The 26,179-nt window shown below is 40.8% G+C and overlaps 1 protein-coding gene across 4 annotated transcripts in view; it reads right to left on the bottom strand.

The window, feature by feature from the left end:
* Positions 1-26,179, bottom strand: part of RASGRF2 (Ras protein specific guanine nucleotide releasing factor 2) — a 180,983-nt gene that overhangs the window by 121,270 nt on the left and 33,534 nt on the right. The gene's annotated exons all lie outside the window — the stretch shown is intronic.

Here is a 26,179-nt window from a genome sequence, read left to right as displayed (position 1 = left end):
CACCGCCTTTCCCTGATCGCAGGATCACCTCCCACTCCTGAGGGCTCCCAGACTGTGAGAGGGAACAGGTCGAGCTGAGGGACATCCCCCCCTCCAGTGCATGAATTTTTATGCTTAGGGCCTCTAGTAGAAATATAAAAGAAATATAGAAGAACAAAAAATGAGAGCAAAGAAAAAATCATATTCACAGACGATATAATTATTTATATTAAAAATCCATTGAAAATTATTAGGATAAGAACATCCAGCAAAATTGTTAAATATAAAATCAGTATATAAAAATGTATTACACTTTAGATAGAACCAAGATGGTGGCTTAGGTAAGTGCCCAAACTGCCACCTCACACAACAATTTCAAAATAACAACTAAAAGACAGAACAGACATCATCCAAAACCACAGGAAAGCTGGCTGAGCAGGAAATCTACAACTAGAAAGAGGGGGAGAGTCTCACAGATCGGATCGGGAGCTGCAAAGCACTGAGGTAGGGAGATGCTAGCGCAGAGAGGAAGGGCAGCTGAGTGCTGGGCTGGCGGGAGGGGAAAGGAAGCCCCTGAGTGCATTGAACCCCAGATCCAACTGCACCGAACCCCAGTTCCAACTGCACTGAGCCCCAGCCCCAGCCGAAACCCCGTGGACCCAGGCTCATACGAGTGGAGTCTGGACTGTAGAGGAAGGCACCTGGTGACTCAGAGACTGGGAGACTCAGGGGAGCTGGAAGCCACAGCAGGCAGGGTCTCTAGAGTCAAGCGCGAGTGAGAGTACACAGAGGGGTCTGACCACAGAGGTTGCTCCGCCTCTCCGTAGCGAAAGAAGTCCGATGCTCCTAACTGCACTGAATCCCCAGTCCCAACTGCACTGAGCACTGAAACCCAGTTCAGGGCGAGTCCCTGGGGCACTCACGCTCTTACAAGGGGAATCTGATCTGTCAAGCAGAAACTCAGGGGATCCGTGGAAGGCAGAGAGGTCTGAGGCATGCACACAAGGGCAGGACTGACGGGAAGCCAAGATGGGTGGCTCAGCCCTGAGACTCCGCCCCATCCAAGCTGAGCTCAGAGGCTATTGCAATTTTGCAAGTCTGATTCTATAAGACTGTCTCCAATACAGAAGGTATCCTGGTGTAAACACAGCTGATACTCACATCCAATAGGCCTGGAGGTCAATTCCTCCCAGTGATACTAACAACAATCAAGACTTAATTACAACAAGGCTGTACACACAGTACACAAAGGGGAGCACCAAGAGTGTCTACCTCAGGTAACTGGGGAGGCTGACCCACCGGACCATATAAGACACCAAGCACACAAAGCCACCCTATCAACTCACCAACAAAGAACAATAAATGGCTAAGAGACTTTGCAGGTTACCTGGGCGTAAATCAGCAGCCAGTGGAGGACTGGGCCATGCCTGTGATAAACCATGGCACTGCCCTATGGCAGGCCCGAGCCCCATGAATGACAAGCTGTCTTTGGTTCTTAAACCTCTTGTGCAGCCAGAGGACCAAATGCTATGAATTAAGGGGGGGATAACCTAATGATAGGGTCACTGAGAATGGGAAGAATTGAGTTTAATGCTATATTAATAAAGGTTCATTTAAATTTGGGAGAAAAAGAGTGGAAATGCAATACAATAACCAATCAGGGGCATAAAGGGCAATCCTATCAGTGATGGCATTTCAGTAGCTGCTGGCTACTATCCAAGCCCAGATGCCCAGTCCAAGGAGAGGAAACAATTAATGAACCAGCCCAATCTATGGAAAGACTGCAACCAGCAACTCAACAGCAGCTGCTGCTCGGGAGCACGATTAAAAGCCACCTTTATAAGACAGCAAGGCAATTATGTTAGCAGAGTACATGAAAGGTTAAGCCATGTCTCAGGCATAACAATGAGGGGGATTTTTTGAGAAATACAAGTTATGTTTCCAGGATTTTAATTTGAAAAATTCAGCTCAATCACAAAAACTAACACTGCCCCTGCATGTATCTGAAAATTATTTATTTTTAGCACTCATCAACGTCTTCTCTATATCTTCTGGCCACACTCTGACATGAACTCTGTACACCAAGGATTTACATGTCCTGGGTTTTTAGAGGTCCACTCTGTGTCCTCTGACCTTGCCACTGCAGGAGCTAGAAGTTCCAAAGCCCTGAGTCATCATGAAGTGCAAGAAAGAATTAAAAGAGAGTGATGACCTTGATTATATCTATAAATTCAGCATCTAAAATGACAGTGATGTCTCTGTCAAGAACACCTTTATCTAACAGCTGTCCTATCTAAGAACATGAATGTCACCCTCAACTTCTCCCTCTCGTCAGCCCCACATTCGGTTTCACCAAAGCTCCTTCCTCAGAACCCGTTCTGTCGGCTTTATTGTCCCTCTCCTAGACTACCACAACAGTTGTATCCCAGATGACAGATATGACAGTTTTGAAATATGATATCTTATAGCTGGTGTCTCACCCTCCTTGTATCCTGGCTGCCATTACAGCCCAAAGTGGAAGGTCAATGGTCTCTCCAGAAGAGGGACGGGATGACCAGAGAAGTCCAGGTGAGTCGGGAATATAGGAGAAGCATGCAGAGAAGTGGCCAGGTAAAAACAGAAAGCAAAAGGTGGCAGAGACCATATGATGTACCCAATGGGGGCTGAAATCCCATAAAAGGGTGAGGAGATTAAAGGGTTGATGACAAAGCCCAAAGCTAAGGAGTTTCCTATCACTTGCCCTTGGGGATCTACAGGATGTCATCTCACAGACTGTCCTCTTTCCCCACCCCCTCCTCATAACAACATGGGGTGGTGGCCATGTCATGTAAGTCAGTAAAACTGGTGTCACAGCAGGTTGCAAAAGACAGGGCCTAAGTTTTGAGTTTAGCTATCCAGAGCAGCGGTCGCCAACTGGTAATCCACGAGGTCTGAAAGGTTGGTGACCGCTGATCCAGAGCCTCCCTAGGTTCTAGTGTGGATATTCCAAGTGTACTATTGAGGACTGTGGGAGAAGGGCACCATCAGACCTCGTGGGGATGCTATGCAGCCCCAGCAAGAGCCACAGTGGGACCATGTAAGCAAAATGGACAGCCAGGCCCTGAGTGGCCTACCAGACTATGGACCAGATGTTACAGGTGACCTACACTTTAGCAATAGATGCCAGCTACACTTTAGAAAAATGCCAGACCCCAGTGGGCACCAGTGGGGAATCCCCAAACTCTGATACACACACACACACACACACACACTCAAGGACATGTGTGTCCTGCTTACTGAGGCACCATCTTAGTGAGGTGCAGAGGAAAAAATGAATTACCAAAAGAGACCTTTTACATTATGGAAGCAGACTGAGTTTACTACTCTCAGCTAAATGCAGGTTTTGTTTTTTTTGTTTGTTTGTTTTTGTTTTTTCTCCACTTAGAAATTAGGGAGGGGGGGTCTTAAGGAAAGAGTCAGGTAAAATTTAGAAAAATACTTTCTTTGCATATCTAGGTGTAGTGAGGATAAATCTGCGACCCTACCTCTATTCTTACACAAGTCCTTCAAACCCAACCTAGGTGACCAGAGTTCTCTTTCTTTTTTCTTTTTCTTTTTATATTTTTTATTGATTTTTTACAGAGATGAAGGGAAAGGGATAGAGAGTTAGAAACATTGATGAGAGAGAATCATCGATCAGCTGCCTCTTGCACATCCCCAACTGGTACATGCCATTGACCAGAACCTGGGACCTTTCAGTCCATAGGCCGATGCTCTATCCACTGAGCCAAACCGGTTTCAGCACAGTGTTCTTTCTAAAAGATAAATCTGAGCTCTTGTGTCCGCTTACAAACCCTTGCTGGCATTTCCATACTCTAAGAACAAACTTTATGCAGGCTGCAGATTCCCTTCATAAACTGGCCCCATTCTCCATTTTTAACCTTGTTTCTGCCAGTGCACACTGCACTCCAGCCATACCGACCTGTCACTCCCCCCGAGAAGACAAGCTCTTTCCTGGACCTCATGCTACTGACAAGACCGTCTGAAGTCATCAGGATCAGGTGTGAGTCCTGGTTCCCCCAAGCGCTAACTCAACTTACCAGACCTTGGGCAAGTCATGTAGTCTTTCTGAGAATGAGGTTCCTCATGAACAAAATGGAGACAATAATATAGACCTTTCGAACCTCACAGACCACTAAATTCATAATTTTAAAACCCGCAGACCACTAACATGATATTTTTTAAAGATAGTAAATATATTTATAAAATAATGATCAGAGAACCTTCATTTTATTAATATGAAATGCACCTATTTAATATAACAATGTTATAAATACTTATTTGATCATTACAAAATCTTTGTTTAACTATAACAACTTTATTAAAGTAAGTTTAAGTTTTACAAAATAATTAAAGCTTATTTAAGTATTACACATTTTTAGAGGGTGATATTTGCTCCTGTTCACTTGAAGTAAGTTTTGGATTTTTGGTTCCAATGATGTTACTGCAAGACAGAAAGCACATTTATTTCAAGCCAAGACCGGTACCGAGTTTTAATTGCTATGACAGATGAAAATGATTTTTCGCACAAATATGTTGTTGAAAACTGAATCAAAATTTTCATTGCTTTTCCTCTCAGCAATGGGTATTCACTTTTAATGGAGATGCCAAAATTAGGTCTTGAGAAGGACGACTGGAATTTAGCTTTGAGACTGTCATTGGATGACAGATCAATGAGGCTTTCTTTTTTATTCATGCTTAAATTGCTATCTTCAGTGTTGGCTGCAAATGGATCTTTTATCCACAGATTGCCATGTCTGGGATCCTCTTTCTTTGGGTAGTAACGACCAAAAGTTCCTGTGAGTGATTGTAAGTGCTGTTGAGCAATGGTTACCACCTGACATCCTTCTCTCTCATGTATTCATCAAAGTTTGAAAAGATTTGCAGATCTTCTTCAGCCAACAGCATCTGCCACAGTTACATTTCCTTTGGAAAAGCATCCATTTTACCGTAGTGTGAACACGTCGTTAAGCTGTCCTTGCAAGGATATGTTTAGTTCATTTAATAACAAAAAAAATACCTGCCAGTATGCAAGTGTGGCTACCCACTCATCGTCGGAAAAGAGTTCTTGTCATTTCGGATTATTTGCTGCTAGAAAAAGACTTTGACTTCTTCGTAGTATCTTGCCCCTGGACAGCCATCTTGGCTCAGCGTGAAGAAAAAGGGGAGTATAATGGGAACCCATTGCTTCGAAAAGCACCTCAAATGTTTGAGAATTGAACGCTTTGTGCCGAATTTCATTTATAATTTTAATAACATCTGATAATACTGTGTGTAGTTTCAGGGATTTTTTTTTTTTTTTTTTTTGGCCATAAGTTGCTCACCATGTATAATGTGGTGTGTAGACAAAACGTCTGGGTGACCAACATTTTTCACTTTTTCAACAATTCCTGAAAGATGTCCAGCCATGTTTGCGGCACCATCTGTACATATCCCAATACATTTTTTCCATTCAATTCCGTGTTCCAGGAAATAACTATTAAGTGCTTCAAAAACCTCAGAGCTGGTTGTTGCACCCAGCAAGTTGAGCAAACAAAGTAGTTCTTCCTGTAACTCCCCTTCACCCACAACCCTCACAAAACAAAGGAGAAGGCCTCATTACTCACGTCCATTGATTCGTCGAGTTGAATAGAATAACACGGTGAATTTTTCACCATTTTTATAAGTTGATTTTCAGTATCTTCAGCCATGTCTTCAATTCTGCGTTTGACAGTGTTAACAGACATAGGAAGTGCTTTCGGTTTGGGGGCAGCCTGCTTTCCCAAAACCTCTTCAGAGGCTTGCAACATGCAAGGCTTAATTAATTCTCCAATCACATAGGGCTTTTATTTTTTTCTCGATCTGAAGTGCTATCAGATAAGAAGCCTTTAGTAAGGATTTATCTCCTAACAGTCATTTTTGTTAGGGCGATTACTTACTTTTGCATATTTTCATGCGTTCTTTGAAAATATTCAAATGGGGTTTCTTTTGCTACACCCGGGTGATTTGATTGCAAGTGTCTTTCGAGTTGCGAAGATTTCACGGCATCATTGGATAAACTCTCAGAACACACAACCAATGCGACTGTGGATCCAACTCACTACCAGGTTCTTGAACAAATCCAGATTTCAAGTAGTTCAAATCCTATTTTCTTAACACTGAGTTTTTTCTTCTCTCCACCTCCGGTTCGAATGTTCTTCCTAGTGGTGCCTGACGAGGACTGTGGAGACTCTGATTCAGTAATCAGCTCACAGTTAAGTGAAGTACACATGTTACTATTGTTACTATTATCATTAGTTACGTTATCTTTTGTATTACTAAAGAAATGCAAAATATTCCTTTGCTTTTTCCACTTATTAGGGGTTAATCGAAAACCAAACAAGAAATGATAGTTATTAAAATCAAACTATTTGATGCCATTAAATATAACACTTAAGGAAAATACACAGTTACATACAATACACAAATAAAATAAAACAATGGGATGAGAATCAGTAATGGCAGAGCGGGTTACTGCTGTAATGTTCGAAACAATGCAAAAGCCGCTTGCACTTCTCATTTCCCCCTCTCTAGTTACTAGAAAGGGGAATTCATGAAATGTAGCAGACTCTAGTACATTTTGTGAATTTAGTGCAATATAAAGGTGAAAATTGTCATTCAGTCAGAATATAAGAATTTCTTAGAATATTTTTGTTTCATTATTATTTATTAGGATTAATAAAACATAAAAAATGCAAACAATGTCCAAATTTTTCTACAGACGACCTAAATTCTCTCATGGCCCACCAGTTGGCCACCACTGATTATAGACAATTTAGGACTGAATTAGCTGACATGCAATGGCTGGCACCCAGTGGGCACTTAACAAAAGTTCATCCCATTCTTTCTCAGTATCTCTCTTTGTCCTAACATTCTTCCTCCATCCCCAGTCTCTTCTCCACCTACAAACTCTTACTGAACTTTCATGACTTATGTCACTGAAATGTCAGTTCCTCTAAGAACCCTTCTCTGGCACCTTCTGGAATAAGGAGTCTCTCTTTCCTCTGGGTTTTAATAACCCCACGCATGCCCCCTCACCTCGCTTTATAGTTGTCCATATGTGAGTCTCTCTTCCCTTCCAGCATGTACTTGGACACCTGTACTTTGATCCTAACATGTGCCAGGTACACACAGAGCCCTTGGTAATGTTTGGTGAATAAATAATCATCAGCAAAGAAACATGAGTTGTAGCTATCCTAGGAAATTTGCTTTGAACAGCCATACCTGATGATCAGCTTCATGACTATATAATTACATTCAGATAGGCATCCAGGGAAGAGAGATAAAAAATCTCTGAAGCTACCAAGTATATCTTTTTATCATGAGATGGAAAACCAGAACATGATCATCTCACAAACCCTAGAAGAGCAATAAGAAAAGATATCACAGGTTGGCAGATTCAGCAAAGTCGTTTTTACATACAATGACTATAAAATCCTAGAAAGACAACATAATGAACAGACCTGGGAAATTTAAATGTTTAGGGTACTCTTGGTATCTCCTGTAGCTTTATATGAATTTTAATTTTTCAGTTTTCTGGTTTTTATTATAATGGGTTGGCTGCTCTTTATGCTATGTGTTTTTGCAGAGAGAGCAAATGTAACCCAATATGAAAACACAAACTCACTTAAAACTGTCCTTACGCCTCTGCAAATCAGAAATGAATTTATAGCAAACAATGGCAATTGCAGGGGGGTGGTATTATAGGACCATTTCTACTTCCATCATCCCCATAATATTTGAATCATTTATAATAAACACATATAGCTATATAATCAATATTAAAAATATTTATTCATTTGTAAACCTATGTCCAGGTATTTATAATACTACTTACACTGTATACCCAAAGAATGTAAATGATGTTGGTCAAATAAGTAATGTTCAAAGGAAGATTAAATATCACCAAGGGTTTCCTTAAAAGTATACAACAGAAAAAAAATAATGTCTTAAAAAATGCTTTGCCATACGTATTATTATTTGGATGTCACGGCAGGGTTTTCAATTATTTCAGTTTTAGATTAAGAGAACTAAAGCCAACACTCTGCATTCACTGAGGCATAGAAACCTCTTCAAACCCTTTTCCAACATGGCCCCTCAGGAACTGGCCAGGGTCTTCTCTTAGGTTGTCAGATTTCTGGCCCTGATAGTCAGATGCTGGCTGAATAAAGAAGTGGATGCCTTCTCAACTGTCCCTGGCTTGATGACTTACACACATGGGGTTAGTGATCACAGTAACACAGCAGCCTGGGGTGGCAGTGCTTCTGGGAACACGGTAGGACTCCAAAGGGAGAGGAGCTCTCCAGCCCTCCCTGGGCCTTAGGGTCTGGCCTTTCTAGCCCCCCAAAATGTGAATAACACTATTCAGCCTGGCCAGCGTAGCAGTGGTTGAATATCAACCTATGAGCCAGGAGGTCATGGTTCGATTCCTGAGCATAGGTTGCAGGCTCAAATCTCGGTGTGGGGTGGCAGGAGACAGCCGATCAATGATTCTCTCCCAACCTTCATGTTTCTATCTCTCTCTCCCCCTCCTTTCCTCTCTAAAATCAATAAAAATATTTTTTTAATAAAAAAACAACACACTATTCAAGGGCCCTCTGCAGACAAGACCACATTTCTTCCCCAATAGCCCTGTGGGTTGCCATGACCAGCCATCCCAATCAAAGGGAAACTCCACATGGTTCATGATGTGGAGGTGGAAAAAAAACATGGATGGCAATTTTCCGGTGTAAGTGCACCTCCAAAGCAATAATAAAGTATGCGGTTATGTTATTCTTCCTATGATTCATTACCTCCTCCTCTTTCTCCTCTTCTGCCCTTTCTTCTTTCTGTAACGGCTTACAAAATGGAAGCAAAATACATTTTAAACATTTCTATATTGATGAAACTGAGTTTTTTGCGCCCTTATACTAAATTGGACTCTGAAGAGTTTAACTTCACCCAATTCATTTCCTGAACATCATTTCATTTCCTGATATGTGACCAGCACTCTATACGAGAAAGTGTTCCATCCCTGAGCCCTGAAAAGCACAGAAGAATCGCTCTAACGCTGATCTGCTGCCACAGCCCACAGCATGTGAGGGAGAGCTACGAGAAGACAGACTGAAGGTAACAGGAAGGTGGGCATAAGAAAGGGGAAACGTTTCATGTGCTTAGGTACCATTCCCTCCCCTCTCCTCCCAGAATTCTTACTCTTTTGTACTTCCTGTCATTGAAACGTTACTTGCAAGGGACTTCTCATTGTACCTGGCCACCATTTGGGCTAGCTGGTGGGAACTAACTGAAGAAGAAAAGTCTACAGCAGTGGTTTTCAATCTTTCTAATGCCATGACCCTTTAATACTGTTCCTCTTATTGTGGTGACCCCCAACCATAAAATTATTTTCGTCTCTACTTCATAATTGTAATTTTGCTACTGTTAATAAATCTCAACCCACAAGTTGAGAACTGCTAGCAGGGTTGCCTAAGACCATCGGAAAACACAGATATTTACATTATGATTCATAACAGTAGCAAAATTACAGTTATGAAGTAGCAACGAAAATAATTTTATGGTTGGGGGTCACCACAACATGAGGAACTGTATTAAAGGGTCGTGGCATTAGAAAGGTTGAGAACCACTGGCCTAAAGCATTGTACCTTGACCCAGCTCTGTTGGTCTCCAGGAGAGAAAGCATTCCTCCCTCCTGCCTCGGTAAATGTTTTTATATACTGGGGTCATTTCTTCCATCCCCCCTTTATTGATAACGGTATTACAGATGTGTCCTTATCCCTTCATTGCCCCCTCCACCCTCCTCCCACCCATGCCCTCATCCCCCTGGTGTCTGTGTCCATTGGTTATGCTTATATGCATGCATACAAGTCCTTTGGTTGATTTCTCCCTCTTCCTCCCATCCTCCCCTGCCTTCCCTCTGATGTTTAACAGTCTGATCCTTTTTTTTTTTAGTTTAATTTTTTTTTATTAACAGTATTACAGGTGTCTCCTATTCCCCCCACCCCCACTTCCTCTCTTTACACAGCCCCTGCCCCATCCCAGGGTTCACCACACTATTGTTTGTGTACACAGCTCCCACTCACGTGCGCACACGCACGCTCGCGCTCTCTCTCTCTCTCTCTCTCTCTCTCTCTCTCTCTCTCTCTCTCTCCCCCCCCCCCCCCCCCCCGTGCCCTTTTAGCTCCAAAGAAGATTTTATGTGAACTAAAGGAGACTGATTTTACAGTTACTCCATCTTTTCATATCATGGTTATATATTGAAGCTCATTCTTTATTGTTAACACCTATGTCAAACCATCCAACTACCTTCTCCAGGCCTTCTTAGGAACACAGATATAAGAGGCTGAAGGTTCTTCTCCTCCCTTATTGGTTCACTTCCTTTTCAACACCAAGACTCAGAGTTCTTGCCATGGGTGTATTTGCCTCCATACAAGCCAACTTCACAGATTCACACCAGCACCTGAGCAAGCAGTGTGGCTCAGCAGGAGCCCCAGGCTATATGTCAGGACATCAAGAGTCTCCCTCCTGCCTCTGTGAACTCCGGCAAATTCCTCTGTGTTCAGTTTGCTCTTGGGCCAAGTGAAAAAGAAGAGGCTACCTCTCCCACTAATCCCCAAGGTGAAGATCAAATGCAATAATACACTTCAGAGTGCCTTGAAAGGCATGAATTGTGTCTTGTCATTGCCAGGGAGGTGCAATTGCCACATCTCACCTGGGAACTGGTCACCTCAATTATGCCTAGGACCCTGAACTCAGACAAATCTGCAGAACAGGGTAGTTGGAATATTCATCCCCCCCCCCCCTTTGCTTTCCTCAGTATGTGGGAGAAGAAGAAAGGAATGTATAATATTAAAATTATAAACCAGCACACCACTGGGTACTTGGTAATTAAGAAGAGGTCATGCTGTTTTAGTTGTGGTGGTTATTTATTGGTTGTTTATAGATCTTGCGAGGTTTTTTGGGTGGTTGTTTGAGATTCATGATGAAAAGATTTCTAATTCTCCCAAAGTCTTAGGGAAGAGCTGTATGTTGAAGCTTTGATGACATGCAAGAGATTGCTAAATAATAGGTAGCACAGAAACCAATACCCAGAACTGTAAACTTGAAACTATAAATAAAGCAAAGCATTAGCATGCACAAAATCCACAGTATGCTGCAATATCAGCTTTTAATATCAGATGTATTCTTCTATTAAACGTATTTAGATTTTAATTGAGCCAGAATTTAATTTAGAATCCAGCTAAAGGAGTAAGAATTTAACTGCCTCCTTCTGTGGTGTTCTAGCCCAACAGGAAAAATACATTGTGTCTGGCTTCCAAGTTTCACAAAGAACTGAGATTAAACTGTGCTCATTGGAGAGCGACAAGGTCAAGGGGTCAGAAAACCTGTCATTTTAAGGATGGCTAAGACAACTTGATATATGTTCCTTAAATCTTTGAGAGTTCTCCTATAAAAATTGGAACAGAGAAATTCTCATGGACCGAGAAATCTGAGCTCCCATAAATTACAAGGCATGTGGTGTTTGGTGGCTCAAATCATCATCCCTGTCTTGTGGGAAAAGGCAACAATTCCTCTCCATGTTCTGCTAAAATCTCATACAAGTTCCTATCTGCCTCTTCAGGCAGGACGGATGTCTGATTCTGTGATTGGCTTCACCCACCGCCAGCTCTCCCATTCACTTATTCTCTTCAGAAAGAGACCATTAGTTCTGGTCCGCCTCAGAGCCACTGATTGAGCACACTTGTGAATTCACATTTGCCACAGTCTTCCCTTACAGTAGGGGTGTCGAACTCAATCAGAGAAGGGGCCAAAATCTAAAATCCAGCCTAAATCGCGGGCCGAATAGTTTACTGAACAGTCATAAACTGTCATTGTGATGGAAACGCAGCGGAGTGCAGTGATGACAGCACAGTGCGGGCCACATTGCAAGGCCTGGCGGGACGGATTTGGCCCGCGGGCCTTGTGTTTGACACATGTGCCTTACAGTGAGGGGACTACACTTTATCACCGCTCTCATGTCCATTCTATCCTGGTCTCTGCTGAACTAATCTGAAACCTCTCACTTCAGTGGCCTTCAAAACCTTTTTACTTCATGCCCCTTCATCACTTTCTCCGTTCAATCATTGGTTTTATTTATTCTCCATTTGCCAACCATAGTCTCATTTTTTCAGAAAGTATGTACAATGAGAATGTATGCTGTTAACACCCAGGGCGATTCATACCACTTAGCAAAGAGAACATGTTGACACAGAGACTTGAGCAAGTCCTCGAAATAAAAAATGTAAAGGTGTCTAAAACTTAGATATTCGAGTCCTTGAAATAAAAATGTAAAGGTGTTTAAAAGCTGGAAGACAAATTCACAGTCATATCTGCAGGTATCTGCATGTCTGCTGTAAGAGTTCAGACCACCTGGAACATTGTACCACTTTTGTATATATGACATGGAAAGAGCTTAATATGATGTCAATAAGTCAAGAAGCAAGATTTAAAGCAATGGGGATAACGGAACAAACACTTCATTCTAAAAGAAAAATAAACGTAGATAGCATCTATTTACTTATAATGTGCATATTTGTAAATGGATAAAGAAATATACTGAAAACACATACTAAATAAAGAAATTTCAAAAGCCAACCCCATTATTGAGTAATTCTACTTCCTAGAAAAACACTCATGTTCTCAAAGAGCACATACAATATAGCTTTAATATCGATAGAAAAAAAAAGAGACAATCTAAATGTCTATTAGTAAAAGGATAGCTCAACACACCACAGCATATCATGAATAAGTAGTTTAAAAGAATCAGTTTTACATGTATCAACATGAACAAAACAGGCAATAAAAGCAAGCTAGAGAATAAATACAGAATTGGTAACATTTATAAAAAATTATTAATAAAACAAAGTGAAATATTAATAGTAGTTGTTGTTCATACATTGTATGCATACTTCAAGTTAGCCCGAATGAGCTATATATTTCAAAGATATAGATAGAGCCGAGACCTGTTTGGCTCATTGGATAGAGCACATGTGTCAAACACAAGGCCCGCGGGCCAAATCCGTCCCGCCAGGCCTTGCAATGTGGCCTGAACCGCGCTGTCATCACTGCACTCCACTGTGTTTCCATCACAATGACAGTTTATGACTGTTCAGTAAACCATTCAGCCCGCGATTTAGGCTGGATTTTAGATTTTGGCCCCTTCTCTGATTGAGTTCGACACCCCTAGGATAGAGCATCGGCCTGCGGACTGAAAGGTCCCGGGTTCGATTCTGGTCAAGCGCATGTACCTTGGTTGCGGGCACATCCCCAGTAGGGGGTGTGCAAGAGGCAGCTGGTCAATGTTTCTCTCTCATCGATGTTTCTAACTCTCTATCCCTCTCAATTCCTTTCTGTGTAAAATCAATTATATAGATAGATAGATAGATAGATAGATAGATAGATAGATAGATAGATAGAATCCTATGTGTAGTAGAGATGTGGAAAATACTCATTAGAGTAAATAAACAATAATTCCACTAGACATTTTACTGCTTTAAAACAAACAAATATGCTGAAGCATAGCCATGAGAAAAATAGGGCTATTTGACATACATTTATTTATAAGTAGAAAAACATACAATGAATTACTGGAAACATCAACATAAATGAAATACTTGGAGTGCATCTGGTGAACATACCTGGCTATTAAATACCTTAGGAGCATGCTGAAACCGGTTTGGCTCAGTGGTAGAGCCTCGGTCTGTGGACTGAAAGGTCCCAGGTTCGATCCCGGTCAAGGGCATGTACATTGGTTGAGAGCACATCCCCAGTAGGGGGTATGCAAGAGGCAGCTGGTCAATGTTTCTCTCTCATCGACGTTTCTAGCTCTCTATCTCTCTCCCTTCCTCTCTGTAAAAAATCAATAAAATATATATTTTTTAAAAATACCTTAGGACAGGAGCTTAAAATGTTGCCTGAATGTAAACTATTATTGATGGTTTTGCTGGGCCTCTTTCCCAAAAAAAGATGTTTACTATTAAAACTACGTTTCAGCCTTATTTGCTGATGGCTGAAGGTTTATAGCTGTCAGATATTTAACAGAAAATGACAACCTCACTCCGACCAGGTAGCTCAGTTGATAAGAGCATCACTCTGAAATGCTAAGGTTGCAGGTTCATCCCTGGTCAGAGCAAATACAAGAATCAGTCAATGAATGCATAAATAAATGAAACAACAAATATTTCTCTCTTTCTTTCTCAATTCAATAAATGGAAAAATAATGACAGTCTTAAGTCTCCAACAATCAGAATGACAAAGAATACCAAGCTATAGTGCTGAAAAGAAGATACCGTGTTTCCCCGAAAATAAGACATTCTCCGAAAATAAGACCTACTTACAGGTTTTCTTCTGAGTGAAATATAAGGCATCTCCCTGAAAATAAGCACCCCACCCCCACCCCAGGCTAAACATGAGAGATTTGGTCCACTGATTCTGAAAGAAATGGAGTCACAAGAAATTCACCAGGAAATTCAGGAATTGGATTGTTATGATGATGTTCCAGAAGATGATGACATGATTGTCACTGAATAAATGAGTAAATTCTTGATACTGTAGGATTCACAGTTTGTCTGGTTTGCGTTGACAACTACCGTACTACCGTACCATATACAGGTAATAAATTTCCTTTATTTTCATTTAACAATAAATGTGTACCGTATTCTTCTTCATGGAAAAACAAGACATCCCCTGAAAATAAGACCTAGCTCATCTTTGGGAGCAAAAATTAATATAAGACACTGCCTTATTTTCAGGGAAACAGGGTAGATACATGCAAACATGCATTACCTAGAACTTTATTATTTATTTATTTATTGCTTCCCCAAAAATCCTCAAAAAACTAAACATCTCCCAAATTTTCCAAAGTATTCATTCAAATCAAGGTGTAAAAAAAAGTCCAGCACTCATTTTTTTTCACATTTTCTAGATAGATTTTTTAAGGACTCTATATAGAGTACAGAATTTTATCAAATCAAGAAATGTGACTTTGGTCTCTTTAATCCCAATGCTTGACACATAGGAGGTGTGCCACAGTGCTAATTGAATAAATGCAAAGCAATATTTACTACAGTGAAAAAGAACTACCAGGAGAAGCTTGAGTTTGGAAAAAAAAAAAAAAAGAAAGAAAAAGAAAGAAAGAAAGAAAAGTAAAGAAAAGAAAAAGAAACAAGCTTGGTGGTATGAACTAAAAACAAACAAATAATCAAATAAATAAATAGGAGTGTGTGCCCAGCTAACTCCCACCACAATAGGAAGGGATGGCGTCCCTGGGAACCCATACCAGAGCTTTGTGAAGGCACTTGGTGTCACTGAGGAAGGAAGGCTTTGGCATCAGGGCCCAGCTTGGGACAGGTCTCAGGAAGGACTGGACTCTCTGCCCCAGCCCCCGAGACAAGAAGTGGTGCTTCACTGAACAGCGTGGTCTCTTAGGAACAAAAAGGATCAACACAAATTCTCAACTTGTTGAGATTGAAACCAGCATTTAGGCAAAAGGAAACTCAAGTTCAATCTTCCTTCCAACACAGGAAAGGATCTTGGGAGCATGTTTTCTGGGAAGAGTTGGTCAATTTGAAACCACAATCAGAAACTTTTTGGATAGATTACATGGTGAAAAAGAATAAACACATGATTTCGATGGCATCTGAATCCGTCAAAATAAAAGAAGAAGAAATGGGTTAGCTGCTCCTGGTAGGAACCCATCATCTCTGTCTACTGTCTACAAATCTTTCTAACTGAAACACACTTTCGGAAACACCTTTACACTCTCAAAACTATCGTGGTTTTCTCAAAATTAAAAAAAAAAAAAAAACTTACCCCTTTCAAATGTCTTTTCAATCAGAGTAAGAAGCATAAAAGTGAAGTCAAGGTGAGTCTGAAGGGCAATCAAAACAGGAACCCAACAGAAAACTATGAATGAATATGATTACAGTTCAACACACAATAAAACAACTTAAAATGGGGGGAAAAGAACCAAAAATATACCAAAGGTTAAAGTAGATGTCTTTGGGTATTACAAGTTTCAGTAACTTTGGTTTTATATTCATCCAATTTTTTAAAGGTGTATTTCTTTATTTTTATTGAAAAAGATACAAACATTTAACTATCTGAACACATATTAAAGTCCAAGTTGTTTTCAAACTAGGAAACAAAAAAAACAGCATCAAGTGATTTTAGTGGGGTGTGGCTTGTTATTTAGACCTCACTGGAAATATTTTCCTTCATATCTTGAAAGGCTTTTATTATCACTCAGGAAAATGTTTTAACTTGGAAGTGACCTCAAAGATTGTCTGATAAAAGATACCTAATTCTACAGCTGAGGAGACAAAGTAAATTTCCTAACACATGGCCAGGCAGGGGCAGACCTGGAACTCTGACACACAATTCTCACCTCGTAATTAAAGCTCTCTCCAATGCTAAGCCTAGATCACCAAGAAAATCACTCCTTCTGTTTCCCAAATAGGGAAGAAAAAAAAAAGGCACTGCAAAATAAAAGGTCTCTCCACTCCTGGGTATGCACTCAAGAGAAATGAAAACATTTGTCCACACAAAAACTTATATATTCAGAGCACAGCAGCACTATTCATGATAGCCAGAAAGTAATACCCAAATATCCATCAATTGAAGAACAGATAAACAAATGTGGTATATCCATCAAATGGAATATTATTCAGTCATAAAAAGGAATGACACATGCTATGATATGGTAAGTCTGAAGACATTATGCTGAGTGAAAGAAGCCAACCCCAAAGGATGAGATTATTCCATTTATAAAAAATGTCCAGAACAGGCAAATACATGGCGACAGAAAGTAGCTTAGTGGTTGCCTAGAGCCAGGGGCTGTTGGAGGGGTTAAGGTGGTGAAAGGTAAGTGACAAGAGGTTTCTTTTTTGAGGTAATGAAAAGTATTCCAAAATTCACTATGGTGATGAATGCACCTGCAAACCAATACCCAAAACTTATCAGCATGCATGGCATTTCTGTTCTAAGAACAAAACTGATGACAGCACACTGAGGAGAAAACAATTATCTCTGCAGATTATTATTTCAATCAGGGCATTTACACCGTTTCCATATTTGCTGAACTACAATTGGTTACATTGCCCCGGCTCTAGGACTCCTGCCTCTGTCTGCCAAGATGGCAAATCCTCCTGTACCATTTCAATGGATGAAATGACCAGTTGAAATAGTTGGGTGTACCATCTCATGGTTCTGAAGCCACCTGCTTTAAAGAACAGTTATGTTATTTAAAAAATGAATCCGTTTCCAATGATTTGACCAAGTAATTAGATGTTTGGTGATTGTCATGCACAAGCTAGTTGGTAGAATGTTGCTATTGGAGGTGCAGCCTCATGGCCTCACACACAACCAGAGCTTCTACTTCTACCCACAGAGAATCCACAACTCACTGGAAGATAAATGCCACTGTGAGATCAGTAGGTGGATCACTGACTGGAAACAAAAGGGCATGCAACAAGGAACAGGCCACATGCTATCGCCTTTCAACTCAAAGAGCACTAAAATCCAAGTGCATCCAAAACTCTGTAGCGGAGTATTATTTTTTTCTCCCCTATTAAATAACAGGAAATTGCTCATTGTGTTTAGAGTTCAGCAGCAAGCAAGAGCTTTATTCTGGCTGCAGGCCTCAGATCACTCCCGAGAACTCAAATGCTCTTAGGCTCTGACCAGACCCTCCTGCCAACACGAACACAAACGCAAGGCATACAAGCCAATTCTTAGGTCTCATTTCACCAACGTTTTGTGGCAGGGACCCTGCGTTTAGGCAGGAATCTTTCTTGCAGTGGGGTAGGGATGTGTGCAACTCACTGGCACCCTTATTAGTACCGCTCATATAAAGTTAAATAGCACCTCTTTAGGCAAAGCCCTTAACTGTCACCTCCAGGACTTTGATCAAAGACGTAACATGATCATACGCATGTCAAAAGGTTGGGCTCACCACTGTTTGGGGAAGGAAATATAGCTTATTTTTCCCAAAGCAATTCAGAAAGGGTAGGTAGGTATTCTATTTCTGTAGGTCTGTAGTTCAGCCTTAACATGGACCATGTATTTCAAGATAGATTTCTATTTTGACGCCTGAAATCAAAACAAATTGCTTTTATACAATTTTGCTGGTCTGTTATCCCTCAATAAAACTTTAAAAAACTTGCCAAAACCGGCTTGGCTCAGTGGATAGAGCGTTGGCCTTCGGCCTGAAAGGTCCCGGGTTCGATTCTGGTCAAGGGTATGTACTTTGGTTGCAGGCACATCCCCAGTAGGGGGTGTGCAAGATGCAGCTGATTGATGATTCTCTCTCATCGATGTTTCTAACTGTCTATCCCTCTCTCTTTCAAAAAAACAAAAATCAATAAAATATATTTTTTTAAAAACTATTCTTTTTTATGAATAAACTTTAAATACAAACCAACTTACTTTTCCTTTATTAAAAAAAAAAAAAAAAAAAAAACCTGCCTGATTCTGTGGATATTTTTAAAAATTAAGATTCTTTCTCTCATGTGGTAAATAATCATTACTTCAACTAAATTCATGTCCACTGGACAAAGTTCAAGGGATTCTCATTGACAGTTACCATCTGGTTTGATCCTTTACACCCTAAAAGCATTTTTCCCTCAGTAGCCCAATGACCAAAGCCAGTTCTGCCATTCAGCTTGCCAAACCTGTTATAATAAGTGTAATATAACGCTGACATCTTCCTGTCAGAGAACATGACAACCATATTATCCAGAGAGATAACATCTTGCAATATCCTAAAAAATGATGGCTTAATTACAAACTTCACAGATCTATACACCATACACTTTTGTTTACATGATCTTAGTATTCTACAAGTACAAATACATTTTAAAATCTATATCATTACTAAATAAAGATACAGTTAAGATGTTTTCTTTATTTTTTTACTTCTTCCACAGATGCAAGTTTACTCTACAGTAGTCAAAGGCCCTTCCATTTTAATATTTATAATCAGTTGCTCACAATGACAAAACTGCATCTTCTGAGCCACAGAAAATATTAAGGATGCAAATGCAGGAAAGAAAAGCAAATACATAATCAGAGGTATTGTGGGGAAGAAAAAGGCCCTGAAAATGAAGTAGACTGATTTGATAACTATCCCTATATAAGTGGGCGTGGATGTTAAGTGTTAAACATGCCACCTTTCCTTCTTCCAGGGAAATCAAACTAGAAGGAAAGGTTGTTGGCATACCTTTCAAAAATATAGACTATCCACTGAATATATACAGCAGTTTCCAATTGGACTACTGATACAAAGTCACTTGCTAAAAAAAAAAAAAAAAAAAAAAAAAAAAAAAAAAAAAAAAACAGTGGTAACCAAATTATTTAATTTCACATGTAGATATCTCTTCATAGATAAACCAGTCAGATGAACCCATTACCAACTGAAATGTTGGGACAGTTTCCTTCCATTCCCTGGAACCACCAATTCAGTCACCATTCAAGAGGATACAGAGACAAAGACCTTGTTCAGACCAGCAGGTAAGAGGAAGCCCAGATTTCCCTTCTATGAAACAGATGTCTAAGTGTCTACCATGGCCTCAGTACTGCTGGTCTATAGATGAGAAATTCTTCCTCTCAGCCCTCAAGGAGGTCATAATTTGAAAGCACAAGGGAGGCAAGAAAACAAGGAAAACAAAAAGTCAGGGTAAAATTGAATTCCAGGAGGAAGCTGCTCTGGGTTTTCAAAAGAGGAGAACAGTATATACTTATATCCATCAGAAAGCCCCTTGTGCATCAGACACCCTGATCATTGCCCAGGAGTAGCATCAGTGCTCAGGAAGAAGGGAATAATCCTTGACTCTCAGTGTGCCAAGGAAAATCTTCATGGTCCCAAAGGAAAAGCAATGAGGTCTGAAGGTGCTAAATGTTTGTGTCCCCCCCCAAATTCATATGTTAAATCCTAATGCCCAATGAGAATGCATTAGGAGGTGGGGACATTGGGCGGTGATTCGGTCATGGGTGGAGCCTTCATGAATGGATTAGTGCCCTCATAAAAGAGATAGCCCACAGAGATCCTTTACTACTTCTACCAGGTGAGGAACAATGAAAAGATGGCCATCTATGACCCAAGAGTCTCTCTCCAGACAAGCAATCTGCTAGGGCTTTAATCTTGAACTTCCCAGCCCCTGAACTGTGAGAAATAAATTTCTGTTGCTTATAAGCAGCCCAGGCTATAGTACTTCGTTACCAATGAAGACAAAGAGAGCCCTAAAATGGCAGTGAAGACTGCGACCTCACGTATAAAAAGAATAAAACATATCAAGACTGCAGGAATACCAATGGTGTAACTGAAGTCTGGGCCCTGCAGTGAATCCAAACTTAGGCAGCAAAGAAACCCAATAAAGGGAAATAACTTACCACTTAAACCCACCATTTGCTCAGAGTATCTTATCCTTGATTAAAATTATCCTAGAGAAGACTAATGTAATAAAGAATAACTTCATTTGCAAATCTAATAAAAAAGACTATTGCTGGAAGGCTATTGTCTGGGTAACAATTCTATTTCCTAGGAGAGAAGGCATACTAAAACAGAGAAAGAAAAGCATCCTGTTGGATCACAAGTATCATTTCAATCTCTTTAGAACAATTCCTTTAGAACTGTGTTGGTGAACTAATGCCACCTGCATCCTTGTGTCTGGTAGACATGCTCAATCTGTTTAACTAGGAAATGAAAAACTATATAAAATAACTATGGTAGTACTCACTAGGGCACAATTTGGCTGTGCAACAAGTCACCATTCTGCAGCTCCTCAAACTAGAGATAAACCACAGTCAGAATCTACTTTTTAAAAATATATATTTTTAATCAATTTCAGAGAGGAAGGGAGAGGGAGAGATAGAAACATCAATGATGAGATGGAATCACTGATTGGCTGCCTCCTGCACGCCCCACACTGGGGATCGAGCCCACAACCCAAGCATGTGCCTTAACTGGAAATCAAACTGTGACCTACTAGTTCATAGGTCAAGGCTCAACCACTGAACCACACAGGGCTAGAATCCACTTTTAACATCTGAAAGATGATTGCTTATAAAAGTACAAAGAAAGTGTGCTTGTGCTAATAAATATTACTCTGGAAGATTGTTGTGTGTGCGTTTTGTTTTTCTTTTTTGTAACATTAGTTAAGAATGTTTTAACTCAATTAATTGCCAGTATAAGGTGTTTTGTTTTTTTTTGTAAAATTTTTATTGCTAGCTAATTTTAAAGTGTTTTATTTATTTTACTTATTTATTTTAAAATATATTTTATTGATTTTTTACAGAGAGGAAGGGAGAGGGATAGAGAGTTAAAAACATTGATGAGAGAGAAACATTGGTCAGCTGCCTCCTGCACACCCCCTTCTGGGGATGTGCCCGCAACCAAGGTACATACCCTTGACCCTTCAGTCCATAGGCCGATGCTCTATCCACTGAGCCAAACCCGTTAGGGCTATTTTTTTTTTTTTAAGTTAAATTTACTGGGGTGACATTGGTTTTAAAATTATATAGGCTTGAAGTACACAATTCTATGATACATCATCTGTTTAGTACATTGTATGCCTACCACCCAAGTTCAAATATTCCATCACCATATATTTGACCCTCCTTACGCTTTCCTACCCCCTAACTCTCCTTCCCTCTGGTAACTACCATACTGTGCTCTGTGTCTTTGACTTTTTTGTTTGTTTTTTTCTTCTTTGTCCATTGTTGCTTTCAATTTTATATCAACAAACCAAACAAAAAAGCAATCCAATTTAAAAATGGCTAGAGGATCTGAGCAGACACTTCTCCCAAAAAGACATACAAATGGCCAACAGATCTATGAAAAGATGCTCAACTTCATTAGCTGTTAGAGAAATACAAATCAAATCTACAATGAGCGTGCAGTGCTCTTGGGGGTTCCCTGGATCTGTCTCTCGCTTCAACAGTGTTTGTATGGAACAGAGCCAGGGACACCCCTTCTTCCAGCCTCCGACACCCTCCAACCTCTTTTCCAGTCATCACTTTTGGAGGGTGCAGAATCGATGCTTCTCTCTTTTCCTTTTCCTTCCTCTCTCTCTAAAACCAATTTAAAAAAAAAAACTTACTTAAAAAAAAAAGATGCAAAAACCAGCACAGAGGCCAAATCCTCTTCCAGGACATGCTGAAGCTGTCCCAAGAAGAGTGGGCAAAACTCAGGACGCCATGGACACCGCCATGGCCTTGGAAGAAGAACCTGAACCAGGCCCTTTTGGACCTGCAGGTCCTGGGTTCCACCAGTACAGACCCTCCTCTCTGTGACTTCCTGGAGAAACACTCCCTGGATAAGGAGGCGAAAATCATCAAGAAGATGGGTGATCACCTAACTGACCTCCACAGGCTGGCCGGCCCCCAGGGTGGGCTGGGCAAGTATCTGTTCGAAAGCCTCACCTTCAAGCACAACTGGAGCCCTTGGAGCCCAGAGGCCTTTGAAGGGCCCCTCTGCATTCCCCTAGTGTCTCCCTGTTGCCTGAACCTCTCCCTGAAACCACTAGGCATCGTTTTAACCACTGGAGCCCTCTCCCAGGAAAATTGAAACAATAAAGCCTTTTATATCAAAAACAAAAAATTAAAATGAGATTCGTATTAAGGTGGCTATTATCAACAAGACAAGTAATATCGATAACAACTGTTGGAGAAGAACCCCCATTCCCTGCTGGTGGGAATGTAAACTAGTGCAGCCACTATAGGAAACAGTATGGAGACTCCTCAAAAAATTAAGAATGTAGTTACCAAATGACCCAGCAACCCCTCTCATGGGTATCTACCTGAAAATTTTGAAAACATTTATTCACAAAAATATATGCACCTCTATGTTCACTGCAGCATTATTTGCTATGACCAAGACAGTGTCTTTCAAGAAATGATTGGGTAAAAAAGATGTGGTGCATATATGGTATGGAATTCTGGTCAAACATAAGAAAAGATGATCGCTTCTCGGCCTTTTGGCTAAGATCAAGTGTAGAAAAGATGAAATACTGCCATTTGCAACAACGTGGATGAATCTTGAGAATATAATGCTAAGCAAAGTAAGTCAGAAAAAGTCAAGTACCATATGACTTCACTCAAATGTGGACTAGCTCATTTTTATCACTTAAATATCATGTTCTTGCTAGAAGAATAAAAAATCTTTTTAGTTCTCTTTGTTGAACTTGTGCACCAAGAAGGAAAACAAACACAGCTTTTTTTCAAGTCTACTTTAATTGCCTTCTGAATTTTCTTTGTTATGTTATCAAAAATTACATTTTTTTAAAATATATTTTATTGATTTTTTACAGAGAGGAAGAGAGAGGGACAGAGAGTTAGAAACATCGATGAGAGAGAATCATCGATCAGCTGCCTCTTGCACACCCCTACCGGGGATGTGCCCACAACCAAGGTACATGCCCTTAACCGGAATCAAACCTGGGACCTTTCAGTTCTCAGGCTGACGCTCTATCCACTGAGCAAAACCAGTTTCAGCCAAAAATTACATTTTTAACCTCAGGGGTCTAATTGAACTGTTTTACAATATGGTCATCCTGAAATTTATGATTTACCTACAAAATAATCTATTGAGTCCAGTAATTGTAATTATTTTCTTCACCGTGCTAGTTTAATTTAAGGTATAAAATCAAGAATAAGCACTCAAGGTTCAAAGGTAAGCAATAAAGGAAATAAAAAGTGATTAGGTTAATAACTAATGGGAAGAGAGTAAGGGAGATATAAGAATAGGCAATGTAATGAGAAAAATCATCACCTCTCACTGCACTGTGTCAATAAATACTGTCAAGAAACAGTGGTTTGTATATTAATTAAAACCTCCAGAAGAACTAAAGGGAAAGACAATCAAATGCTGTTGGCTCTGAGAAGTGGGATTAGAAAAGAGAATGAGTAGGTGGTAGACTTGTAGTTTCATTTTAAACCCTTTTGTACTACTACACAGATCATTTTTACCATAAATATTATTCATTTGTGTAAACATATAATCACAAATATACAATAAAACCCCAGAAGATTTTGTAGAAATTGAAAAGCAGAATCTAAAGTTAAAGACTGTACTCTATATATGGTTCCGTTTATTTGAAATTCTACAATGGGCAAAGCTACAGTGACAATAATCAGATTAGAGATTGCCTGGGGCTGGAAGTTAGAATGGGGATCTACCACAAAGGAACCCAAGTCAATTTTGGTAGGTGATAAAAATATCCTATATTTTTATTATGGTGATGATTACATGATTGTATGTATGTGTTCAAATTCATGGAAATGTATATTTTAAGTGGATGGATTTCATTGTAGGCTAGAGGCCCAGTGCATGGATCCATGCACTGGTGGGGTCCCTCGGCCTAGCCTGTGCCCTCTTGCAATCTGGAATCCCTCAGGGGATGTCAGAGAGCCTGTTTCAGCCAGATCCCTGGAGACTAGGCCGAGGGGCCCCACCGGGGCATGAATCCGTGCACTGAGCCTCTGGTCTACATGTAAAAAAGCCTAAGAGACTGGAACAACTGGAATGACCAGAACAACTGGAACAACCATTTGTTATGACATGCACTGACCACCAGGGGGCAGATGTTCAATGCAGGAGCTGCCACCTGGTGGTCAGTGCACTCCCACAGCCAACCCCCCTCCCCTTGTCCAGCCAACCTCCTACAGTCCCTAACCCCTGGCTGGCAGGCCCCAATCACCGGATCAGGGCCAGGCCCTGGGCTGGGTGGTAGCAGACTTAGCCTCTTTCCCAAGGGGGCTGAGGGCCAGCTCTCTCCTTGGGGCTGGCGGCCAACCTCCCATACCCTGTCCCTCCTCCCAGCCGGCAGCCCCAATTGGCCTGCTGCCTACCCACTACTAGTGGTAGCACAGCAGTGAGGGAAGGAGAAAGGAAGCAGGGACCACTCAGTGGCAGGGCACCGATAATGGTGGCATCGGCATCCAGCATCCCTTCCTTCTGTGCCCAACCTGGTGACTGTCACCTCCTTGGCCCTGATCCCAGCCAGGCCTAGGGACCCCACCTATGCATGAATTTCATGCACTGGGCCTCTAGTATGCATGTAAGATCTTTGGTTAATTTCTTCCTGCCCTACCTCTTCTCCCCTTCCCTCTGAGATTCATCAGGCTGTTCCATGTTTCCATGCATGCAGTTTCCGCTCCTGCATTGAGCATCTGCCCCCTGGTGGTCAGTGCATGTCATGGCTACCAGATAGTCAGACAATAAGATGGTTGGACAGTCACACGGTTGTTTAGGCTTTTATATATATAGATAAATATACTCCAATTGAACTTTTTGAAAAATGTACTAATTATTTGAGAAACTGGGGGGAAATCAACTATAATTCCCTCAAGAGAGTATATTCCCGTATTTTATTTCAAATTACACCTTTCTTTTTCTTTTCCTTTCTTTCTCTCTCTCTCTCTCTCTCTCTCTCTCTCTCTCTCTCTCTCTCTCCCTCTCTCTCTCTCTCTCTCTCTCTCTCTTCTCTCTCTCTCTTTTTTTTTTTTTTTACAGCACGGCTGATTTTGCTTCAAGCCATCATGTCAGTGAATACAAGCTAAGAGGGTGGTTCTTCACAATAGAGGCTGTCACACAGCCAAAGCCACAATGCCATCTTGTCATTCATCTGTGAGATATAGAGACAGAAAATGTGTTTTCTTCCCAACACTATAATGTAAATGTACTGCCTTTGGGAGGTTTTATTTTTGTTCTGAGTCTGAAAACTATTCTCATATAGATTTCATTAGGACTGGACCACAGAGACGTGCAGAAACTGGCCACGCCGTCAGCTCACCATTTCTGCTGTATTTCCTCAGCATGGCATTCTGATCGCTGCCACTTGCTCACCACCGCTTCCCCAGGTGTGCTCCGCTGCCCGGCAGCCCCTTATTCACTGAACTCTCCTATAGACCTGTGAGAGGCCCTGAAGCTACAGCAATAAACCAGAGAGAAGGATTCTCATGAAGCTAACAGGAAGTCAGACTTTTTTTACCTTGAAAAAAAATTCAGAGTTTGTTTAGAAACATGAAGTTAGGGGAAGGTCTTCCCTTCACCCCCCAACACCTTTCACCCTGCTCTGTACTCCTGGAAGCTGAGGTGTGTGCAAACCCTCTGGCT

Source organism: Pipistrellus kuhlii, unplaced genomic scaffold (genome assembly GCF_014108245.1).
Source record: "Pipistrellus kuhlii isolate mPipKuh1 unplaced genomic scaffold, mPipKuh1.p scaffold_m20_p_4, whole genome shotgun sequence".
Lineage (NCBI taxonomy): Eukaryota > Metazoa > Chordata > Mammalia > Chiroptera > Vespertilionidae > Pipistrellus > Pipistrellus kuhlii.
Note: the sequence above shows the minus strand (reverse complement) of the source record. Positions and strands in the feature narration are given on the sequence as shown.